General features: G+C 38.2%; 1 protein-coding gene across 1 annotated transcript in view; it reads right to left on the bottom strand.

Moving 5' to 3' along the window:
* Window positions 1–25,370, bottom strand: part of KCNB2 (potassium voltage-gated channel subfamily B member 2) — a 403,794-nt gene that overhangs the window by 328,324 nt on the left and 50,100 nt on the right. The gene's annotated exons all lie outside the window — the stretch shown is intronic.

The raw sequence follows: 25,370 nt of genomic DNA on the forward strand, positions 1-25,370 counted from the left end.
CATAGCTATCTATTTTGGAATAGCAATCAACTTTGAAAATGATGTTTTAAGATCCAGCAGATGCATAATTGTCAGGAATTTATAAGAAAATACAACATTCTGAGAATTGAAATATGGTCTCATTTTTAAGATTTATAGCACATAATTTTTTTTGTTTATTCAGTGCTCTGTGCTCCCCGTAAAACGACAGATACATGAATTTATAGTAATCTCAACATAACACACCTCGATTCTTTGAGCAAATCTACCGTTAATCAGTACCAGTGAAGAAAGCAGTGTTCTAAAGGTGATTTCTTAAACCCAAGGTCAGCCTGTCATTACTGATTTGAGACAAAATTATTTTCCCTACAAATCTGATCTCACTGGATTTGGCCTAAGTCACCCTGTTATCCCCTCATGACCCAAGCTGCCAGTCTTATTCTGGCATGTTTTAAATTACAAAAATCCTGTGTTATGTAAACCATTTGTCTTCTGAATTGACGCAATCTAAATGTTGATTTTATTTTCCTTTGGAATGATTTCATTTTTAATTTAATGATGTCTTAATCCTTCACCATCATTTTATTTATTTATTTTTAACATCTTTATTGGAGTATAATTGCTTTACGATGGTGTGTTAGTTTCTGCTGTATAACAAAGTGAATCAGCTATACATATACATATATCCCCATATCTCCTCCCGCTTGTGTCTCCCTCCCACCCTCCCTATCTCACCCCTCTAGGTCGTCAAAAAGCACCCAGCTGATATCCCTGTGCTATGTGGCTGCTTCCCACTAGCTATCTATTTTACATTTGGTAGTATATATAAGTCCATGCCACTCTCTCACTTCGTCCCAGCTTACCCTTCCCCCTCCCCGTGTCCTCAAGTCCGTGCTCTACATGTGCGTCTTTATTCCTGTCCTGCCCCTAGGCTCTTTATAACCTTTTTTTTTTTTTAGATTCCATATATATGTGTTAGCATACAGTATTTGTTTTTCTCTTTCTAACTTAACTTCACTCTGTATGACAGACTCTAGACCCATCCACCTCACTACAAACAGTTCAATTTCGTTTCTTTTTATGGCTGAGTAATATTCCATTGTATATATATGCCACATCTTCTTTATCCATTCATCTGTCAATGGACACTTAGGTTGCTTCCATGTCCTAGCTATGGTAAATAGAGCTGCAATGAACATTGTGGTACGTGACTCTTTTTGAATTATGGTTTTCTCAGGGTATATGCCCAGTAGTGGGATTGCTGGGTCATATGGTAGTTCTAGTTTTAGTTTTGTAAGGAACCTCCATACTGTTCTCCATAGTGGCTGCATCAATTTGCATTCCCACCAACAGTGCAAGAGGGTTCCCTTTTCTGCACACCCTTTCCAGCATTTACTGTTTGTAGATTTTTTGATGATGGCCATTCTGACCGGTGTGAGGTGATACCTCATTGTAGTTTTGATTTGCATTTCTGTAATGATTAGTGATGTTGAGCATCCTTTCATATGTTTGTTGGCAATCTGTATATCTTCTTTGGAGAAATGTCTATTTAGGTCTTCTGCCCATTTTTGGATTGGGTTGTTTGTTTTTTGATATTGAGCTGCATGAGCTGCTTGTAAATTTTGGAGATTAATCCTTTGTCAGTTGCTTCATTTGCAAATATTTTCTCCCATTCTGAGGGTTGTCTTTTCGTCTTGTTTATGGTTTCCTTTGCTGTGCAAAAGCTTTTAAGTTTCATTAGGTCCCATTTGTTTATTTTGGTTTTTATTTCCATTTCTCTAGGAGGTGGGTCAAAAAGGATCTTGCTGTGATTTATGTCATATAGTGTTCAGCCTATGTTTTCCTCTAAGAGTTTTATAGTGTCTGGCCTTACATTTAGGTCTTTAATCCATTTTGAGTTTATTTTTGTGTATGGTGTTAGGGAGTGTTCTAATTTCAGTCTTTTGCATGTAGCTGTCCAGTTTTCCCAGCACCACTTACTGAAGAAGCTGTTTTTTCTCCATTGTATATTCTTGCCTTCTTTATCAAATATAAGGTGACCATATGCATGTGGGTTTACCTCTGTGCTTTCTATCCTGTTCCATTGATCTGTATTTCTGTTTTTGTGCCAGTACCATACTGTCTTGATTACTGTAGCTTTGTAGTATAGTCTGAAGTCAGGGAGTCTGATTCCTCCAGCTCCGTTTTTCTTTCTCAATATTGCTTTGGCTATTCGGGGGTCTTCTGTGTTTCCAAACAAATTGTGAAATTTTTTGTTCTAATCTTGTGAAAAATGCCATTGGTAGTTTGATAGGGATTGCATTGAATCTGTAGATTGCTTTGGGTAGTATAGTCATTTTCACAATGTTGATTCTTCCAATCTAAGAACATTGTATAGCTTTCCATCTGTTTGCATCATCTTTAATTTCTTTCATCAGTGTCTTACAGTTTTCTGCATACAGGTCTTTTGTCTCCTTAGGTAGGTTTATTCCTAGGTATTTTCTTCTTTTTGTTGCAATGGTAAATGGGAGTGTTTCCTAATTTCTCTTTCAGATTTTTCATCATTAGTGTATAGGAATGCAAGAGATTTCTGTGCATTAATTTTGTATCCTGCTACTTTACTAAATTCATTGATTAGCTCTAGTAGTTTTCTGGTAGAGTCTTTAGGATTCTCTATGTATAGTACCATGTCATCTGCAAACAGTGACAGCTTTACTTCTTCTTTCCAATTTGGATTCCTTTTATTTCTTTTTCTTCTCTGATTGCTGTGGCTAAAACTTCCAAAACTATGTTGAATAATAGTGGTGAGAGTGGGAAACCTTGTCTTGCTCCTGATCTTAGTGGAAATGGTTTCAGTATTTCACCATTTAGAACGATGTTGGCTGTGGGTTTGTCATATATGGCCTTTATTATGTTGAGGAAAGTTCCCTCTATGCCTACTTTCTGGAGGGTTTTTATCATAAATGGGTGTTGAATTTTGTTGAAAGCTTTTTCTGCATCTATTGAGATGATCATATGGTTTTTATCCTTCAATTTGTTAATCTGCTGTATCACATTGATTGATTGGCATATATTGGAGAATCCTTGCATTCCTTGGATAAACCCCACTTGATCATGGTGTATGATCCTTTTAATGTGCTGTTGGATTCTGTTTGCTAGTATTTTGTTGAGGGTTTTTGCATCTATGTTCATCAGTGATATTGGCCAATAGTTTTCTTTCTTTGTGACATCTTTGTCTGGTTCTGGTATCAGGGTGATGGTGGCCTTGTAGAATGAGTTTGGGAGTGTTCCTCCCTCTGTATATTTTGGAAGAGTTTGAGAAGGATAGGTGTTAGCTCTTCTCTAAATGTATGATATAATTCGCCTGTGAAGCCATCTGGTCCTGAGCTTTTGTTTGTTGAAAGATTTTTAATCACAGTCTCAATTGCAGTCCTTGTTATTGGTTTGTTTATATTTTCTATTTCTTCCTGGTTCAGTCTCTGAACGTTGTGCTTTTCTAAGAATTTGTCCATTTCTTTCAGGTTGTCCATTTTACTGGCATATAGTTGCGTGTAGTAATCTCTCATGATCCTTTGTATTTCTGCAGTGTCAGTTGTTACTTCTCCTTTTTCATTTCTAATTCTATTGATTTGAGTCTTCTCCCTTTTTTTTCTTGATGAGTCTGGCTAATGGTTTATCAATTTTGATCATCTTCTCAAAGAACCAGCTTTTAGTTTTATTGACCTTTGCTACTGTTTCCTTCATTTCTTTTTCATTTATTTCTGATCTGATCTTTCTTTCTTTCTGCTAACTTTGGCATTCTTTTGTTCTTCATTCTCTAATTGCTTTAGATGTAAGGTTAGGTTGTTTGAGATGTTTCTTGTTTCTTGAGGTAGGATTGTATTGCTGTAAACTTCCCTCTTAGAACTGCTTTTGCTGCATCCCATAGGTTTTGTGTTTTCGTGTTTTCATTGTCATCTGTTTCTAGGTATTTTTTGATTTCCTCTTGTTTTCTTCAGTGATCTCTTGGTTATTAAGTAGTGTATTGTTTAGCCTCCATGTGTTTGTATTTTTTACAGATTTTTTCCTGTAATTGATATCTAGTCTCATAGCATTGTGGTCAGAAAAGATACTTGATACGATTTCAGTTTTATTAAATTTACCAAGGCTTGCTTTGTGACCCAAGATATGATCTATCCTGGAGAATGTTCCACGAGCACTTGAGAAGAAAGTGTATTCTGTTGCTTTTGGATGGAATGTCCTATAAATATCAATGAAGTCCATCTTGTTTAATGCATCATTTAAAGCTTGTGTTTCCTTATTTATTTTCATTTTGGATGACCTGTCCATTGGTGAAAGTGGGGTGTTAAAGTCCCCACTTTAACACATAGTAACACTGTGATTGTGTTACTGTCAATTTCCCCTTTTATGGCTGTGAGCATTTGCCTTATGTATTGAGGTGCTCCTATGTTGGGTGCATAAATATTTACAACTGTTATATCTTCTTCTTGGATGGATCCCTTGATCATTATGTAGTGTCCTTCTTTGTCTCTTGTCATAGTCTTTGTTTTAAAGTCTGTTTTGTCTGATATGAGAATTGCTACTCCAGCTTTCTTTTGATTTCCATTTGCATGGAATATCTTTTTCCATCCCCTCACTTTCAGTCTGTATGTGTCCCTAGGTCTGAAGTGGGTCTCTTGTAGACAGCATACATATGGGTCTTGTTTTTGTATCCATTCAGCCAGTCTATGTCTTTTGGTCGGAGCATTTAATCCATTTACATTTAAGGTAATTATCACCCTGTATGTTCCTATTACCATTTTCTTAATTGTTTTGGGTTTATTTTTGTAGGTCTTTTCCTTCTCTTGTGTTTCCTGCCTAGAGAAGTTCCTTTAGCATTTGTTGTAAAGCTGGTTTGGTGGTGCTGAATTCTCTTAGCTTTTGCTTGTCTGTAAAGCTTTTAATTTCTCTGTCAAATCTGAATGAGATCCTTGCTGGGTAGAATAATCTTGGTTGTAGGTTTTTCCCTTTCATCACTTTAAATATGTCCTGCCACTCCCTTCTGGCTTGCAGAATTTCTGCTGAAAGATCAACTGTTAACCTTATGGGGATTCCCTTGTATGTTATTTGTTGTTTTTCCCTTTCTGCTTTTAATATTTTTTCTTTGTGTTTATTTTTTGATAGTTTGACTAATATGTGTCTTGCCGTGTTTCTCCTTGGATTTATCCTGTATGGGACTCTCTGTGCTTCCTGGACTTGATTAACTATTTCCTTTCCCATATTAGGGAAGTTTTCAACTGTAATCTCTTCAAGTATTTTCTCAGTCCCTTTCTTTTTCTCTTCTTCTTCTGGGACCCCTATAATTCAAATGTTAGTGCATTTAATGTTGTTCCAGAGGTCTCTGAGACTGTCCTCAATTCTTTTCATTCTTTTTTCTTTATTCTGCTCTGCAGTAGTTATTTCCACTATTTTATCTTCCAGGTCACTTATCCCTTCTTCTGCCTCAGTTATTCTGCTATTGATTCCTTCTAGAGAATTTTAAATTTCATTTATTGTGTTGTTCATCATTTTTTGTTTGCTCTTTAGTTCTTCTAGGTCCTTGTTAAACGTTTCTTATATTTTCTCCATTCTATTTCCAGGATTTTGGATCATCTTTACTATCATTACTCTGAATTCTTTTTCAGGTAGATTGCCTATTTCCTCTTCATTTGTTTGGTGTGGTGGGTTTTTACCTTGCTCCTTCATCTGCTGTGTGTTTCTCTGTCTTCTCATTTTGCTTAACTTACTGTGTTTGGGGTCTCCTTTTCGCAGGCTCCAGGTTCGTAGTTCCCACTGTTTCTGGTGTCTGCCCCAAGTGGCTAAGGTTGGTTCAGATGTAGGCTTCCTGGTGGAGGGGACTAGCGCCTGTGTTCTGGTGGATGCGGCTGGATCTTGTCTTTCTGGTGGGCAGGACCGTGTCTGGTGGTGTGTTTTGGGGTGTCTGTGGCCTTATTATGATTTTAGGCAGCCTCTCTGCTAATGGGTGGGGGTTGTGTTCCTGTCTTGCTAGTTGTTTGGTATAGGGTGTCCAGCACTGTAGCTTGCTGGTCGTTGAGTGGAGCTGGGTCTTATCATTGAGATGGAGATCTCTGGGAGAGCTTTCACTGTTTGATATTATGTGGCACCAGGAGGTCTCTGGTGGACCAATGTCCTGAACTCAGCTCTCCCACCTCAGAGGCACAGACCTGACACCTGGCTGGAGCACCAAGACGCTGTCAGCCACATGGCAACTGCCTTCGTAAGTATAAATGCCAGTCATTCCTCACCCTCATTTTAAAATGAGCTAATAATAGACTTTTCATCATATGGTTGGTTGTGAGGATTAATGAGTTAACATACTTGTAAAGTGTTTAGAACGGTGCCTTGCATATAGGAAGTGCTGTATAGTTTCTGGTTATTATTAGTGTTATTATTACTGAATATGCAATAAGAGATCACATCTCTATTCTTTTGCTAGGCATGATTTGTTTTGAAAATTTCAGTAAGAGACATATCAATTGCATTTCTAGGCTTTTAAAAATAATGCTTGGTAAACACAAATAAGAAAAAAATATGAAATAAATTTTCATAGCATCATAAATTAAACTGGTGAAAGTCTAGATTTTGTTTCAAACTTTGTTCCTGGTTTGGAGTCCAGTTTGTCAGCATATCAGTTGAAAGACGAGATCCCACTGATTTATGCAGGAAGACTGGGCTGTTATAAACACCTGAAGCTGAGGAGATTATATTTCAGTACAGCATCTACTTTTCAAGAGATGTGATTTTAAGTGCTTTAAGAGTCATCAGCTTTTCTCTTCCCTCCAACAATTCCCTGCTCTGATCTTTTCCAGTTCATTGATGTGTAGATTTTTCCCTGTTGTCTTATGATTACACTATGGTTAGAAAGGTCACCAAATTCTTTTCAGGTATTATTAATTTATTGTACTTTAACAGGGGCAAGAAAAAACTATTTTAGGTTTTCAGGCTCCTTTACATAAGGAAGAAGAAGATATCCAGGGCCGTATCTTGTGGATATACTCCATATAAGTTGCAGCCCCTGGATAACAGAGTTCTAAGTGAATGGTACCCTGAATGCAATGTGACAACACTGAAGATGTCTAGATGATAATGCTTCATTCCATTGCAGACTGTAATGAAAAATGATGGAGGAAAATGCTCACTTGTGCATAATGCTCAATGGTCTAAAATATTTTACAGATTTTCCAAGAACTGCAAATAAAATTATACTAAACTGAGCCTAATAGGCATTGCAGCATAAAATATTAAATATTTGTTTCTTGCTCTTTTTGCCTGATACCAGATTTTGTAGTACATTACAAATCTGATTTTATCTGTGTCTACTCTAGTTTATGTTCAAGCACAAATAAAAAGGCAGAAGAAAATACTAATAATATTTATTGTAGGGAAAGTCTTGTACCTAATGGGAAAAAAGAATAAGATTACAAACCCTCATGACGAGATCTATCATGCTAGCATTTTTTTTTAATTGAAGTATAGTTGATTTACAATGTTGTGTTAGTTTCACTTTGTAAAGCAAAGTGATTCAGTTATATGTATATGTATGTGTGTGTGTATATATATATGTATACAAATATATATTCTTTTTCAGATTCTTTTCCCTTATAGGTTATTACAAAATATTGAGTATAGCTCCCTGTGCTATACAGTAGGTCCTTGTTGGTTAACCATTTTATATACAGTAGTATGTATATGTTAATCCCAAACTCCTATGCTACATTTTTGAATCAGAAGGAATTAAGGCTTTTTTAGAGGGCAAAAACGTAACACGGTTTATAAAGAAACTTCTTGGAAAAGCGTTAACTGAAATTTTATAAATCAAATAAACTTTTAAAAATGCTACCGGAGAGCTTCTTATTTTTTGGCATTACTCTTTTAAATCACCTTTAAAAGCACATAATTATCACCTAATACCACATGATCATATGTGTATGCACTTGTGAGCATATGTGAGAGGGAGAGAGAGAGAGAGAGGGAGAGAGAGAAAGAGAGAGACAGAGAGACAGGAGACAGAGAGACAGAGAGAGAGAGAAAGAGAGAGAGAGAGAGAGAGAGAGAGAGTGTGTGTGTGTGTGTGTGTGTGTGTGTGTGTGTGTGTGTGTGTAGGACCTATTTGGCCTAAGAAACATGGACCCAGGTTATAGCTTTGGCTCTTCCACCAACTAGCCATGTGACCTTAAACAAGTTCTCTTAAATGCTCTGGGACTCAAGTTTCCTCATCTGTAAAATGAAAGGGGTTTTGGACCATAACCTCTGCGATTTCTTTTCATTCTAATACTCCATGAAACAATTCACCTCCTTCCCACCATGTTTCTCTTGCTAAAAGTTATACCTCCATTACGGAAAATTACTTGTTATATATAATTTTACCAAATTATGAATGTTAAGGAAGATCACTTGTTTGTACACCTTGCTCCTCCTCCTTATAGCCATCCTCTGACAATCTTTAGATGGCTGGCATCTATATGATGACTGGAAGTTAGATGGGCCAGGTCGTGAAGCTCAGAGCAGGCTCCTGGCTTTGAGCTAATTTATCTGCACAGTGGCATCTTACCTTTGGCCCCTGGACTTATGTCTCATCCTTTCCTTTTTGAAACACTCTTCTCTCTCATCTTCTGAGAGACAACACTCAAATCGTCATTTTCTATTAGTCTCCTTTGCTGTCTTCTCTCGTCCGCTCAACCTCTCAATGTTAGTAGTGCCCTCGGGGTATTTCCTGGGCTCCCTTCCTTCTGTTGACACCGACAGGCATCTCTAACTTACATCCTCTACTTCTCTGTCTCCAGCTCCACTACCCTCATCCAAGGCATGAGCACCGCTCACTTACCTATTCCATAGCCTCCCAACATCCTCCCTTCTTCTCCTCGTGCATTCCTAAAGTCCACTTTCCACCAGCAGCCAGAGTGATTTATTAAAAATACGAACCAGATCTCATCACATCCCCACTTTAACACTGTCTAATGTCTGCCCACTGCCGTCAAAACCAAGTCCAGCCAAGTCCTTGGCTGACTGCTCTGTGTTACCAGGCCTCTTCCCACCTCTCTGATCACTCTTACCTCTCCATCCCAGGCACCCCTATCTCTACCACCAATGGCCACCCCATCCTGCTGCAAATATGCACATGGCAGGCTCCTTCTCCCAGGGGCTTGCTTCGACTACATCACCTAGAGTAGCTGCCCAGAAGTCTCTACCACATCATTCTCCTCTAAAATCCCTGAGTAGCTCATCACTATCTGAAAATACTTTCAGGTTTATGTCTCTCAGCCCCATGAGAACATAAGCTCCATTAGAGTAGGAGCTTGTCTGCTAGGTTTATACCAAAACACTAGCTCTTTGAACAATGCCTGACACACAGCAGATGCTCAATAAATGCTTGTTTAATATTGATGAATGAAGGAATAAATGAATGGATAAATTCCTGCCTTTTCATTTACTGACCCAGTCTAAATGTCACTTTTCTTTCATAATCATAATTTTAATTTTATAAATAAATATGTGATCTTCAAAATATAATGGACAAATTAAATTTTATTTAGAGTATTTTGTTATTATTCAAGCTTGTTTTTTTCATTCCTACAGGAAGAGCATCTATGGATCTTCTCCTAAGACCTAAGTGCATCTTAGGTCTTCTTTTCCTAAGACCAGTTATCCAATGTGGAAGTGATAGTCTTCAGAAGGAAGTTGAATTTTCTATAGCTATCTCTAAGGATTTTTTAAAATTGATCATTTTCTAAATATATTGTAAAATATAAATCACAAAAATCATACTTTATTGCTCATATTAATCATATATAATCATATTATATTACTGTTAGACACAGAGACTTTAAGTGTTTTATCCTCATCATTCTTACATCTCAATATTTTTGCCAGGACACACCAGTCTGGGAATGCAGTAATGAAGAACAAGTCACTGTAACAGCAACACAATTAAATTCTCTAGCTCAGTCTCCAATAAATACATCAGGCAGATTCCAGCCCTCCATCTCTCTCCCCAAATCGCTGCCTTTGGAAACAAGGGGCCCTTGGAGTGCCTTGCAACATTCTTGAGAAGGACGGTCCTTTCTACTTTATGAAGCCCACTTTCCTTCCTTCTGCTTCTCATGTGCCTCTGACACTGTCATCTCAGATACACTTTTCCACCTCAACTTTTGCTCCACCTTAGGGAGAGTTATTTCACCACCTGAGGTTGCAGCAGTTACGTGGTGGATATTCGCTTCTATTTGTTGGCCTCTCTTCTTCATGGGGAGCATCCCTGATGGTCTATTCATGACCTCTCCTCCATGGCTTATCAGACCTTCATGCCAACTGACCAACCCACAGCCTCATAAAGGGCCAAACCCACAGGGGCCATGGAGCTGAGGACCTCTCTCTAGATGCCTCCAGGCTGAAAAATTAATGTTAATGTTCACATGTTTTTTTATTGTAAAATAATAATTAATGAGTAGTATGATAAATATTAATAATGAAATAATAAATTGCCATTATCCCGCCATCCACAAGTAACCATAACATTCTGATGCATTTTCCTATCTTTTAAAATATTATAAATTTTATGCTATGGTATAGTATTTCATCTACAATTCTGCAGTTTCTTTTACTTGGATTATAAGCATGTTCGCGTTATCACTAAATATTCATCAACAGTAATAAGAATCCATGGATTTGTCACTACTATCTAGTAATTCCTCTATAATTATTTTTAGTTTTTTCCAATTTATAATTCTGTGAAAGAAGTATTTATACTTAATACTGAGTGAATTTCTTCTTATTCCTTAGGACCAATTTCTAGAAATAAAACTACAGGGTCAATGGATATGAACATTCTGACAAATGGTTTTCCAGAAAATTATAACAATTTTAACCCATTCCAGGGGGCCCATCTTGCTGCATACCCACCAGCACTGAATCCTCTTCTTTTAAAAAGATCTTTGCAATTGTACAATTTGAAAAGTAGATTATTTCAATTTATATTTCTTTGGTACTACTTGATTCATTCGTAAGTTTTCTTCAAGCTGTTTGTCTTTTTTTCAGTTATTATGTTAGTGTTCCTCTTGTTATTTTGAAATACCAGGGATATGACGTCTTTGTAGTTTCTATGGAAAAGCTAGTCTTAAAACTTATGATTTTGGGGGCTTCCCCGGTGGCGCAGTGGTTGAGAATCTGCCTGCCAATACAGGGAACACGGGTTCGAGCCCTGGTCTGGGAAGATCCCACATGCCGCGGAGCAACTAGGCCCGTGAGCCACAACTGCTGAGCCTGCGCGTCTGGAGCCTGTGCTCCGCAACGGGAGGGGCCGCGATGGTGAGAGGCCTGCGCACCGCGATGAAGAGGGGCCCCCGCTTGCCACAGCTGGAGAAGGCCCTCGCACAGAAACGAAGACCCAACATAGCCATAAATAAATAATAAAAAAAAAAAAATTAAAAAAAAAACCTTATGATTTTTATATTCCTATAAAAATAAATTCCATTTAATTACCACTTTACCTATAATTTTATGCTCACCTGCCATCATTAGCAACTTTATTGAGACACACATCTTGACAGAGACAAATCAAAACTGGAAAAAAGATTCATTTGGAGCATTTTTTTCCCAATGAAATTGGTCTGCAAGTAAATTAGTTCGTGTGACATAAAAGGCTTTCCCACAATCTTTCTGAAGCAGTTTCCAAAGAATTAAAAAATAACTCCACTTAATACATCTCTCTTAACGTATGTATATAACATCTAACTGGTGAAAGATATTTCTTTCCTCAGTAATAACTTAGAAAGCTGTTCTAATAGGAGCACATGGCTTGCTTGAAATAATTGTTCCCTTCTTCTCCTAAGAAAATTCTTTAAGGCCATGTGATGGTTTTCCCCATAGTTAAAAGTCTTCATGTTTCAGATTTGTGGTAGTGACACAAATGGGCCCAAAGAACAAAACCAAAAGCTGCCACCGCCACAAAAGCCCTAACGATGTCTTGTGTGGAGCCCCAGTGTAGCTGAGACACCAGCCAGCGGCCTAGGAGGGAGATGACCCTGTGGGCACTGCTGTTACCGCCACGTCCCAGCTGTGCTGTGTCAGGCTTGCTAACGAGCACGGTGGCCATGCGATGGGGCGTTGCATTTCTTTCTGACATTTCGCCCAGGCGACTTTTTACAGGCTCCTTCTATTAACTTCATCTCCCAGCCTTGTGCTGCGAATACTTTCTTATTGCAAATTTGAGTGGCACACACCATGGTGAACCTCACTTAGGCTGATTGGCTGTCTCAAAAGTGACAGCACAACAGGAACCAAATAAAATATTCTAAGCAAGACTGCTGATAAAGTCATGAGAACAAGAGAAAACCAACTTGGCATCAAGATGCCATCACAGAAAGCTTGTCAAGAATGTTAAAACCCTTTTCTCCTCCTTCACAGAACACAGGAAAAGGTGTGACTGATGGCTAGTTCATAAAATCATGAAAGATACATTTTTTTAAAATCATGTGCTTTTCTCAGCATTCTAATCTCTGATGGGGATGACCTTTGGAGTTTAAGTGAAAGGACATAAAATTCAAAACCACAAAAATAGGGACTTCCCTGGTGGCACAGTGGTTAAGAATCCACCTGCCAATGCAGGGGACACGGGTTCAGCCCCTGGTTCGGAAAGATCCCACATGCCGCGGAGCAACTAAGCCCGTGCACCACAACTACTGAGCCTGCGCTCTAAATCCCGTGAGCCACAACTACTGAGCCCGCGTGCTGCAACTACTGAAGCCCACATGCCTAGAGCTTGTGCTCCACAACAAGAGAAGCCACCGCAATGAGAAGTCCGTGCACCACAACGAAGAGTAGCTCCCGATCGCCGCAACTAGAGAAAGCCCGCTCACAGCAATAAAGACCCAACGCAGCCAAAAATAAATTAATTAAATAAATAAAATTTTAAAAAAGAGTAGTTTAACCAAATTACTATTTAAAAAACAATACTCTGGGGAAAAATACAGAATTAATTGCCAAAAATATTCACTTAAACAGGTACTGAGGGATTAATTAATACATCCAATTGAAAGGCATTTCTAAGCAATTAAAATGCTCATGGTTCTTTGCTGGGTGATTTTGGGGAAAGTATATAGGTCTCTCGTTATTTGAGGACCTATTATATGTAAGATATATAGTAATTCTTATTCCCACAACAAAAATCGTACCAAACAAAAATGGTACCAGCAAAATCGGTACCATTTGTCTCATTTTACAGATGAGGAGACTGAGGCTCAAAATCGCGTGTTGGCTCTTAAACACCACATCCTTAAGTTGAATTCAGGGTTTTTGTGTTTCTCGGCATTGACTCTTTCTGCCATGTCACATTTCTTCTCAAAATAAGGTATGAAAACCAAATAGAACGTGCTCTCCATCCTAGTGGCAGATACACACAAACACATTAAAAACAGATTGGAGAATGAAGCACTTACTGTATGCAGGTGGTGTCTTAAGCAGTTATTACCTCTTGACTCATTTAATTCACACAAAAACTCTACTAAAATTCATTATTAAGACCATTTTAAAGATGAGAAAACTGAGGCACACAGAGAGGATACATAACTTGCTCAAGGTCATATCCTAGGGCGGCTGTAACAAAGTATCGCAAACCAGGTGGCTTAAAACAACAAATACTTATTCTCCCCCAGTTGGAGGCTGTTAAGTCTGAAATCAAGGTGTCAGTGGGACCGAGTTCTAGGGGAAAATCTATGTCTTCCTCCTAGCTTCTGGTGCCACTACAATCCTTGGTGTTCCTTGTCTTGTAGATACAGTACTCCAATCTTGGCCTCCGTGGTCACGTGGGGCTCTCCCTATGTCTCTTCATCTTGTCTTCCCTTGCATGTCTATCTCTGTGTCTCCTCTTCTTATAAGGACACCAGTCATATTGGATGAAGGGTCCACCTTACCCCAGTATGAACTCAACTAATTACATCTGCAATGACCCTATGTCTAAACAAGGTCGCATTCTGAGGTTCTAAAAGGATGTGGATTTTGAGAGGACACTGCTCAGCCTAGTACAGCTAATAAATTGTGAAACCAGGAGTCCCTCTGGCTCAGAGTCTATGCTTGTAACCACAGTGCTCTGGCACTTCTCCAACTCACAAGAAATGACCATCAGCAAAAGCATGATCCACTCCTGCACTGGTGACACAAGTACCATGTTACGGGAGTGCAGGGCAGGTGATATTTGAACAGAACCTTGAAAGATGAATAGGCCGTCCACTTTCAGCAGGGGGTTATGGAGGTAATGGGTAATATTCAAGGAGGAGAGAACTGCTAAATAAGGTACATGGTCAAGCAGGGGCATGTTGTGTTTGGGAAACAGCATGGCCAGAGCACACCGGGACACGGTGAGCGGTGCAGGGGTGGGGTAGAGTTGGGAAGGGAAGGGCAGATGCTATGGTTAAAAAGAAGAATGAGAACAAATAACGGAGGACCTTGTGTGTCAGGCTAAGGCATCTGGATTGCGCCTTACAGGCTACTTGGAGGCATTAATGAGAAGCGACACATAACACACGTGCTTTGGTACAATCATTTGGGGATACTAGTTAGGAGACTATGCAAGAGATGCCCAGAGGCTAAATTCCAGAGGTAACACTCAAGAAGATAATTTGATTGGCCGAAGGGAGTAAGAGAAGGATGGAACATACATCAGGTTTATAGGCCATATGGCCTGATGGTCGATGAGTAGCAGGCTGGCTTTGTTTGGTGTGTTTAATCACAGAGGAATAGAAATTGACTAACCCATCTACGGTGGATTAAAGATGCCCATGAATTCTATGATACTCCTTCCATCTAGAGAAAGGCAATGTTCATGCCACCCTTCCTTGATTTTGGGTGGGCTCCATGATGTTCTTGGGCTAAGTCAATAGAAGCTTTGTAGCTCCTACCTGGGTTTCTTGGAGGGCTCACTCTGGGAAACTGGAATTGCATATAAGAAGTCTGACAATCCTACTGGAGAGATGATATGGAAAGACCCCACAAGACTAAATGGAAGAGGAAGGGAGCCTGTATGAGCCCAGCCTTCCAGCTGTTCCCAAGAAGGTGCCAGGCTTGTGAGCAAAGACCAGTCAGCTGCCAGCTGAATTCTACCAGTTGACCTCAGTTGATGTCGCCTGACAATGATGAAGAACTGCCAAGCCATGCCCTGCCTGCATTACCAAACCATGAAGTTGTGAGTCAGAGTAAAATGGTTGTTTGTGAAGCCACTGCTGTTTAGGATAGTCTGGCAAAGATAACTGGAACCCACCCATGGAATGAGATGGCATGATTCATGTAATCTCTCACACAGATGTTATGTAAAGCTAAGTGAACAAATATTGAGAAGGGTGACAGAAATTAAAATAATTTGAAATGTACATTCATCCTTTGATTAAAATTCAGTAGAGCAGCAAATACTCTAGTAGTAATTCAGCAGTGGATACCAGTGGAAAAAATTCTACTTATTCTGTTATGCAACTCAAAGGAAGGAAAGGAATGAAAACAAAATTGAGGCCACTTCCCCAAATTTAGTTGACGACAGACCACTCAGTTACCGAGACTTAAATGCCAAGGTTCATTTTCTCTTAAATCATTTTTAAAAATGGCTGGAGCTGCCTAATATCAGTTATTAGTACAAAGAATAGAGCTTCTAAGCTAAATAGAACATTTTGCATTTCAGGAATGATAAAAAAGCTTTTCCAGGGCTTCTGCCCACACACACAGAGTGAACAAAAATAGAGCATGTCTGGAAAAGTACAAGCCTTCATCTACTGGATTGTTGACCAAACTTGAGCTGCAATTCTGAGGACCTAAGCAAGTTAAAATACATCCACAAATTTGTGCACGTCTGCGGAGCTTCAGTTCATGACTTCTTGTCCTCATTAGTTGTCTGCCAACATCATTTAGGGTTGTTGAAGTACTGCTTTGCTGATATTCTCAACAAATTGTTTTTGTGTTAGCCCGTCCTGTGCTGACCTGGCATTTGAAGCCGTCCAGGTCAAGAAACTACAACAGCATCTATTTCAGGAGTTAAGATTTGCTTTGCCAGGATAACAGTCATATTTCCAGTATTCGGTAGCATGCCTGAGTATTTGCCCTTAAACACTTATCAGTGGAAGTTAAGTCATCAGTCAAGTTATAATGAGTCAAATCACTATCCAGCAGTCAGTGAAGGGTTGAATCTTCAACTCCACACATAAGTGGTTAGATTTTCAACCTAGAGAAGCTTAATTTGTCATCTAGATATCTAAAAAGAAGCTAAGAATGTTTATAACCAGCGCTTCCTACATTACTGTTTGTTGAAAGGTCCACGCCTCTAATTCTGCCTCCTTTTTCAAACCCACATGACTCACAGTTCTTCTCTTTTGCTAATCAATACAGGTCTAATAATCGTATTTTTCATACTGTCCACTAGAATGTATGTTAACTTAACTATCAAAGTTTTATCTTTAGGATCATTTCGTGAAAAAAAATGCTGATTAAAGAGAATCCATTGCTGGCAAATATAAGGCCAATGTAATTGACACAAATGGTGAAATTCAAGTATATCAACTCCTACTGAGAGATAAAATTATGATTAAGAGAATGTTTAATGAAATGCTCTTAATTGTCAACTGAAGCCTATAAAGGAAAATTAACGAATATGCTGATACTCTTTCTTTACAGGTAGTAATACAATATTAAGACCAAAACACAGGATTTGTTATAACTAGAACATATTATCTTTATTTCTTTTTCAGTATTTATGAGTTGGGGCCTACTGGCTGGCAAAGTTAGGGGTGAATTCTAGAACCCTGGTTTCATGACCTTAATATTCTCATCACATGAGGCCAGAACAATCTTAACCATATCATTAGAGCTGATCTGTCCAATAAAGTTTTTCTAACAATGATCTGACGAAGAAAACAGTCTAACTCTCTATAAGGCTTAACTTTCAAGAAGCTGGGATAGATTTGAAGACTACAAAGCCAATTTCTATATTGCATGGACAAGGATATTTCCATTGAGTATTAGATTTTTGTCTTTAAAAAATGTTTATGAAACTTTCTTATTGTGCCCTGATAACACGCTGATGCTTTAGCTAAAACCAAAAACCAAACCAACCGAACAACCCCAAAACTGTAAATAGATTCTAGACTTCCGTGTTTTTTATGTAGTAGCTTGATCTTGTCATTTGTAAAAAGAAAACATGCCAGCTTCAGGCAATGTGAAAATGGGAACAATTTGGCTGCGTCACAGTGCTCCTGCAATGCTGGGGCCAGTAGCACAGGCAATAACGTCGGCAGAAAATCCTTACGCGGTAAACCACACTCTGATCCAGGCATCACATTTTGCTACCATGTATATGATATTTGGAAAATTCCAAAAAGTAGGCACAGTTAATGCCAATGGCAACAGCAGATGATTTCTTTAGCTCAACACAGAAAATAGGATATAATAAGCTATATCACGAACCACTTTCTTACCTTTGTAGAATATACAGAACACAAGGCAAAATACCACTGGAAATCCTCTTTGAAATTAGGTAAACGTAAGTTACAAATAGAATGGAATTTCTTGAAAATTCTGACCTATTAGCAATGATTTTGAGGCACCTTTCTGTAATAACAAAGGTTAACATGTCTTGAACACTTCCTATGTGCCAAGCACCTCAAAGCAACTTACGCATCATATCTCATTTAAACTTCGCAACATTCAAATGAGATGCTGAAATCGACTCATTTATTAGCTGACTCATGTAGAGACAAAGGCCAGGGAGGTTAAAGAACTTGTTACAGCTGTGGAAAATTAGGCCCAGAGCAATTCAGTGACTTCTGGTCATGGAAGTTTTAAATGGTGGAGCCTGGATTGAAATCGGGCACGCTAGTGCCAGACCCTGCTCTTAACCACCACGGTGTATGAGACAGTCCTTGCGTATTAAGACAGAGCACCCCACTGCAAGGGAAGTCTGAGTCAGTCTCCAGGTAATCCATTTTTACTTGCTTTGTATCATTTACAGAAATCATTTATACACCCTTAACTTCAGTGTCTCAATTGCAAATTGGGTATAATAACCCCTACTTATCAGGGTTGCTCTGAGGATTACAGGAGCATACTTGTCGAATAGTTATCTGCATTTTTCCTTGGCCACTTTCCTCGCATTTATGTTCAACTCATTCCTTCAAAATGTTAGGAACGTCTACTTTGTGCAAACAATGTGCCAAATATTAGAGATTCAGTGGTGAAGAAGGCAGACACGTTGCTTGTTCTTGAGACTGAGTCAGCAAACTTTTTTTATAAAAGCCCAGATAGTAAATTTTTTTTCTTTTGTGGGACATAAAAGTATCTGTCTCCACTACTCAGTTGTGCCATTAGAGTGTGAAAGGAGCCATAGAAATAAGCATGGCTCAGTTCCAATAACATTTTGTTTACAGAAATAGGCAGGGGCTGAATTTGGTCCATGCGCCATAGTTGGGCAAGCCCTGCTCAAGACCATTAAACTAACCATCACCTTCAAATGTAGAGTGAGATACAGGAAATACAGGATGTGATGGGAACCCAACATGGCAGGGTCACTTAACTCACTCTAAGAGGATCAGCGACTTGAGAATTAAAGCACGAGTAGAGAGTCTCAAGAAGGATTTCAGGAAGAAGAAACCAGAAGACCTAGAGATAATGATCCATTTGAGGACGATCATGTGAAAAAGTTCAAGGGCTGGAGCAGAGTGGGTGGAAACAATGGTGGGCAGGGCAGGCCAGGGCCAGCACACGAAGGGCTCTGTGAGGGAATGCAGAGCTGACGTTAATGGGAAGAGGTTGATGTTTTCACCCAGGACAGAGAGAGGATGACTGCAGCACTGTCTGTAAAATGGCAGCACCCTCAGGGGATGCTGAACTATGAACGACTTCCCTCCACTAAACGGTCCCAGGTTGCTGAGTCTGTGGTCCTTGTATCAGTTTTTCACAATTTTTCTCCTCTGTTGCCCAGGTTTTTGTCAACCATCACTTCTGACTACTGTGAGTAACTGAGGAAAATTTTCTAACCTCACTTGCTGCTTCTAGTCTGCTATCATATTCATAACTATTTCTCCAAACGCTTTAACTTTTTAAATTTTTTTTAAAAAGAGTAAGTAAATTGGCTGAGTGAACTTTCGTAAGTAATCTGCAGGGCAGGGAAGGAGGTCTTCTGGACTCTGTTACTGCCTGTGTTTCCTTAGCTGAGTCCCCAGGTAAAGTCTACTACCTGTGCTTCCTTGCTGAGTCCCCAGGTAAAGAAAAGTACCACCATATTGAGAGCATCTAGCTCTCTGCAATGTGTATAGCTTTTCGACTGACACATTTGTCTAGAAATTTTGATCATTACCAAAAGAAAAGTCTAGGCTACAGCCACCAAAATCAAATACTCTACTTCCTTATTTCCATAACCATTAGAATCTACCCAAGATGTCACTTTGGATATCTCCAGCTATATCTCCAAGACTATTCATCACAGGCCAGAGCAGTTTAAAATATTTTCTGCCGGATTATATTTGGTGATCTGAACCCGAGAACGTGGTGGACACTCATTTGAATGATGTTGGGTAGCAGGGATAAGGGGAGACTAAATTGCTTTGCTTCTTGTGGTAGAGTTAGATTATGAACTTTTTTTCAAATTGAAAACATCTTAAATTTTTAATAATAAGGAACCTGTTTTATCTTCTTACTTCCACTTCCAAATTCTTTGAAGGCTCTCATAATTATCAATGGAGCTGAGTCATAAGCAATATCAAGATGAGGCATATAACTAGATTATAATTTCCTGCTAGATTCTAAATTCCTTGAAATTGAGGCTAATTTTATTCATCTTTCTATCCCCTACAGTATCTAGTATAATATCTTGTTCAATTAATTACTGTTGAATAGAGATAAGTAAAACAACCTTCACTGAGACCTAGTGATTAACATAGAGGTTTTCTTTTCCCTTCAATCTGAAAAAAATAAAATAAAATAAAAAAGAAGAAGTTCCCATTTGCTTCCTGTGAGTCCAATAAACAGAGCAAAGCCATTTGGCAGACTATGGCTCATTCAATATTTATGAAATTAACCATACCCCAGCGGATTCAATCATTTTAGATGCCCTAATAATGGTCTTCACAATTGATCGCCACATAATCAATTCAACCATGCCAACAGAGTATGGCTCCAGATCAGGAAGGGATCACTGGAAATTCACTGAGACCCTTAAGTGATCCCTAACCCCCATGGTTCCACATCTCACACCACTGAGATGAGAAAGTTGTCACAGTATAATCCCAACCTCACATCTGTTCTCAACTCTTTCCCTGGAGTTGCCCAGGAATTCAAACAAAAATAAAAGAGGAAAGGAGTTACCCTGGTTTTCCCAATACCCCCCTCAGAAGTGACACATTCTTTACCTATCTTTTCTCCCACTGAATTGAATTTTTAACATCTTTCCCTTTAGTCACTAAAGAGCCCAGAGCCACTTTCTTTGGCCTTTTCCTTAGCCAAGAAGCAGATCTAATACATCTGTACTCCCCCAAACCAAAACCAGCTTACACTGAGAATACAATTAAAGAATTTAATGAAACTCTTTCCATATGTCAAAGTACTTCTCTCTACACAGACATTTAGGGCTCAGCATATCTTTCTGAGTATAAATACTATACAAACTTTTCGAAGATGTCTACAAACAACCATGAATTCTAAATACAGTAGTTGTTATTTTCTAATTTAAATTATAACCACCAACTATCAAGCATGGTAAATACTCAATGTAATCAAAGAAAACTTTTTACATGTTGTCTTCTCTTCTGACTTTACAAAAGAAGCCTAAAATAAAAGTCTATACATTTCAAAGTAGCTCAAATTTTAAAAACCTTTACTTTTATTCTCTCAGATTCTCTTACAAATGCTCATACCAGATACTTGCACTTTCTTTCAGGGGTGCAAAACAAAGATAACCTGGATGGGTATTTTAGCCTTAGTATGTTAGGTTATGCTAGGTTATGCTGTTATAACAAAAACAAACCAAAACAAAAACACCAAAATCTCGGATGCTGAATACACAAAAGTCATTCTCATCACACAGGATTAGCGTGGACCTTGTGGGTGTTCTACTCAACAGTCACTGAGAGACCCTGAATGATGCAAGACCCATCTCAATACACACTTCCATATTCACCAAGACGGGATAAAGGAGGAAACGTGCAAAATGCACACTGAATCTCTGTCTGTCCAGAAGTGACACCCACTTCAATGTTCATATTTCAATGGCCAATGCAAGTCATATAGCCATGGATCACTTGAAAGAAATATTTGTAAACAGCCCTAATGATTACCACAGTTTTAGGTAGACCATGCATCTAGAAATGAACCACTAACCCTCTCTCTCTTTCTCCCTCTCTCTCTCTCTCGCTATATATCTTGCAATATTAGTGTTAGGAAAAGAAAAGTCATTCTCAAATTAAGCATCAACACAAGTATTCACTCTACTATTAACTCCATTTTCTCTCCTTTAGAGTGAAGAAGGAAATCACAAAGTTATTCTCAACGCAAGTATGTATTTCATAATTTCCTTATCATGAAACAAAGAGAGAAGATGAGTTTTGGGTAAAATTTACAAATCAGAAGGTTTCTATGTATCAGAGCATGAGGCAGATGAATAATCCATTGAATCTTTCATTTTGGCTCACTAGAGCCTAAATATATCTAGTACTTGAGCAGATGGACATAGCATAATTCAATAATAATGTGAATCTCTAAAGCAAAAATGAAAATTTCTTATGCTTTAAGTTTTGGATGTATAATTTGATGTAGCTAAATATTCATTTTAAGAGATTATCTAGTTCTTAGTTACATAAGCTTATGTAAGATTATTCTCAGTGAAACTATTCTTATAATTCAAAAGGCTAACACTGTAACAGGAAAATCTTTACATAAAATAATAACCCAAATAATTTTATTTCACCAAGTATCTACTGAGTGCCTACTAAAGCCCCATGCTACCTGCAAGGAATCCCAAGTTGAATGAAATATGACTCTGATCTTCAATACATTGATAGTCTGGTCTGATTGCCCTTCAGTGAATTTTTTCCACTGTGTATAAGAATCTTATCTTCCTTGCATCCTCTCCTTAAAATCTTGTGAACCCAAATCTATGCAAACAGAAACATTTAAGAAAAAGGAGGAGGAACTGGATTGAGAAATAGAAATATAACTCCTGATTTTTCACTGATAACTAAACATATGACAGGATTCTATGGTTTTGCCATTAGGATTACTAGAACAAATAATTTCCACTTCCATGGTAGGTAACATATTTAATATCTATTGTATTTCTGAGTAAGCTTTGAAAGTAGCTTATTATACATACCCATCAATTTCCAGCTCAGTTCCAGCTATCAATATATTATAGGTTGATTTATATACTTGTAAAGAAAACTTTTGGCTTCAAAACCACTAATATCCCATTGGATGCCCTAAAGGAAACAGATCAGTATCTGGCTATAGAAATCGGTGCTTATGTGATTCACTGTATCTGAAGCTACCCAGAGCCTTCAGGGGCCTGCTAAGTTTCTGAATGCCTACAGAACTAGATGAACTAGATATAAAGTGCCCTGGCTTTGGGAAAGTAGACTTAGGAAGTACTATGGTTAGAAGAGATTTTCAAAGATGTTCATTGCAAAGAGCTCACTGAACAAAAGGTGCTTCCAAGAGAAAAGGGCAAAAGGATATTTAAAAGTTGAGTGAAACATTTTCATTTTTACCCCTCACAAGATGTGACGCATATTTAGAAAACGTTTCCCTCTTCCTTTGCTTTATTTGTCCTTTGTCAAACATCATACATTTAAATCAAAACCAGAGGTTTTAGCTACCATAATTAAAAAAAAATAGGAGAAAATATTTGCAAACCAAGCACCTGACAAAGGATTAATCTCCAAAATATACAAGCAGCTCATACAGCTCAATGTCAAAAAAACAAACAACCCAATCCAAAAATGGGCGGAAGACCTAAACAGACATTTCTCCAAAGAAGACATACAGATGGCCAACAAACACATGAAAAGCTGCTCAACATCACTAATTGTTAGAGAAATGCAAATCAAAACTACAATGGGGTATCACTTCACACCGGTCAGAATGGCCATCATCAAAAAATCTACAAACGATAAATGCTGGAGAGGGTGTGGAGAAAAGGGAACCTTCATACACTGCTGGTGGGAATGTAAATTGATACAGCCACTATGGAGAACAGTATGGAGGTTCCTAAAAAAACTAAAAAGAGAACTACCGTATGACCCAGCAATCCCATTACTGGGCATATACCCAGATAAAACCATAATTCAAAAAAACACATGCACCCCAATGTTCATAGCAGCACTATTTACAATAGCCAGGCATGGAAACAAATGTCCATCGACAGATGAATGGATAAAGAAGATGCGGTACATATATACAATGGAATATTACTCAGCCATAAAAAGGAATGAAATTGGGTCATTTGTAGAGATGTGGATGGACCTAGAGAGTGTCATACAGAGTGAAGAAAAGCAAATATGGTATAATAATGCATATATGTGGAATCTAGAAAAATGGTATAGATGATCTTATTTGCAAAGCAGAAATAGAGACACAGACGTAGAGGACAAATGTATGGATACCAAGGGGGAAAGGGATGGGGTGGGAGGAACTGGGAGACTGGGATTTACACATATACATTACTGATACTATGTATAAAATAGACAACTGATGGGAACATACTGTATAACACAGGGAACTCTACCTAATACACTGTGGTGACCTAAATGGGAGAGAAGTCCAAAAGGAAGGGGATATCTGTATGTGTATGGCTGATTCATTTTGTTGTGCAGCGGAGGCTAATACAACATTGTAAAGCAAACATACTCCAATAAAAATTAATTAAAAAACAAAAAACAAAACAAAACAAAAAGCAGTGGTTATGGGCACACTAAGCTCAGCTGTGACTTTTAAGTTTTGTTTTTGTTTTCACTTGAGTACATAGGCAGCTACAAATACACAGCCTATACGCAGCCTGAGAAATAGAAGGAAGATGAAATCTCAGGGATTTTTCTCAGTCCTAACACTCAAAGGAAATGGAAATGTGCCATTTCTAGGACTTGGTAGAATGCATTTGCCTTGTGTTCATAGCATATAGTTTACTTTCATTAAGCATTTTTTAAAAATGAAATGCTAGTGTTACCTCTTGCAAAGTGAAAGAAAAATGTTACAAGATATCAAAGGACTCATTTGACCCAAATCAACCTGAAGTGTCACCTTATTCCAGTCCTTACTACACTAACATGAAAGCTCATTATGTGCTGGTAGAAATGTATTTCTGAAAGGGTTCATATTTCATGGGTCACGTGGTATGTGTGTCATATGATAGTCTGGTTACCATGGTGAAAAGTGAGCTTTTCTTTTAAAAGAAGTAACTTTGCCCTTTTGCTCACTGGTATTAGCTTCGTTCTGATTCCAGTGTTCTTTCAGAGAAGAGCAAAAAAGTAAAAATAAAAGCAGCAGAAAATGAGGAATAAGGGGAACCACCTCAGGAAGATACCTCCATTCTTGTATTGCTTTTGGACTTAGTGAAACTCAAACAAATTACAAAGCAGGAAGAGGGTGTATATATATGTTAATAATACCACATAGTACTTAAAAAGGAGACAGTTCTGAGGTGATTAAATTACCTACGGTTAAAATGGCTATAAAATTTTGAAGAAGAAAATGAACGACTCTGGGTGTTTATGGCTCCAAATGGAACTTAACTCAGGGATTTCTCAATTCTATCACTCACAACACCTCCTCTGAGAAACATCATTTTCTGTGGCCTCATTTACGGTATTGAAATGGAATCCATGAATAATTTAACTTACCTGCACATTCATTCTTTTTAAAAAATCATTATAAGAACAAAACTGTAATATAACAGAGATAAAAGGAAACTAATTTATAATAAAATAATCTGTGTTTCCATAACGTAAATACTCAGGCTAGACAACTACAATGAAACAGTAGCACGCCTGCACTTAGTTGTATGATCACCATGAACGCAGCATCTGCAAGTATGTGTTATTAGTGACTCAAATACCATGAGCAGTGCTGGACTGATGATGAGATCAGCAGAGACAGCGAACATCTCCTGTAAAATTCAGAGCAAAAGAAAGTACAATCATCTTTAGATTTATACTTCGGTTGCATTTCTGAAAAATTCTGTTCATTAAAACTGGGATTAAAAATATGTCCACAGTTAGGTTCTAGGTTCAGGTAATTTCTAACTCTATCAGTTCTTCCTTATGACCCTACCTACTAAGTGTCAACAGTGCCACATCATTGAGACAACCTTCCCAAACACACACATGATCTCCTTAGGGACGAGGTGTCACCCACCCCCCAAC

Source organism: Balaenoptera borealis (genome assembly GCF_965194805.1).
Source record: "Balaenoptera borealis genome assembly, chromosome: 17".
NCBI lineage: Eukaryota > Metazoa > Chordata > Mammalia > Artiodactyla > Balaenopteridae > Balaenoptera > Balaenoptera borealis.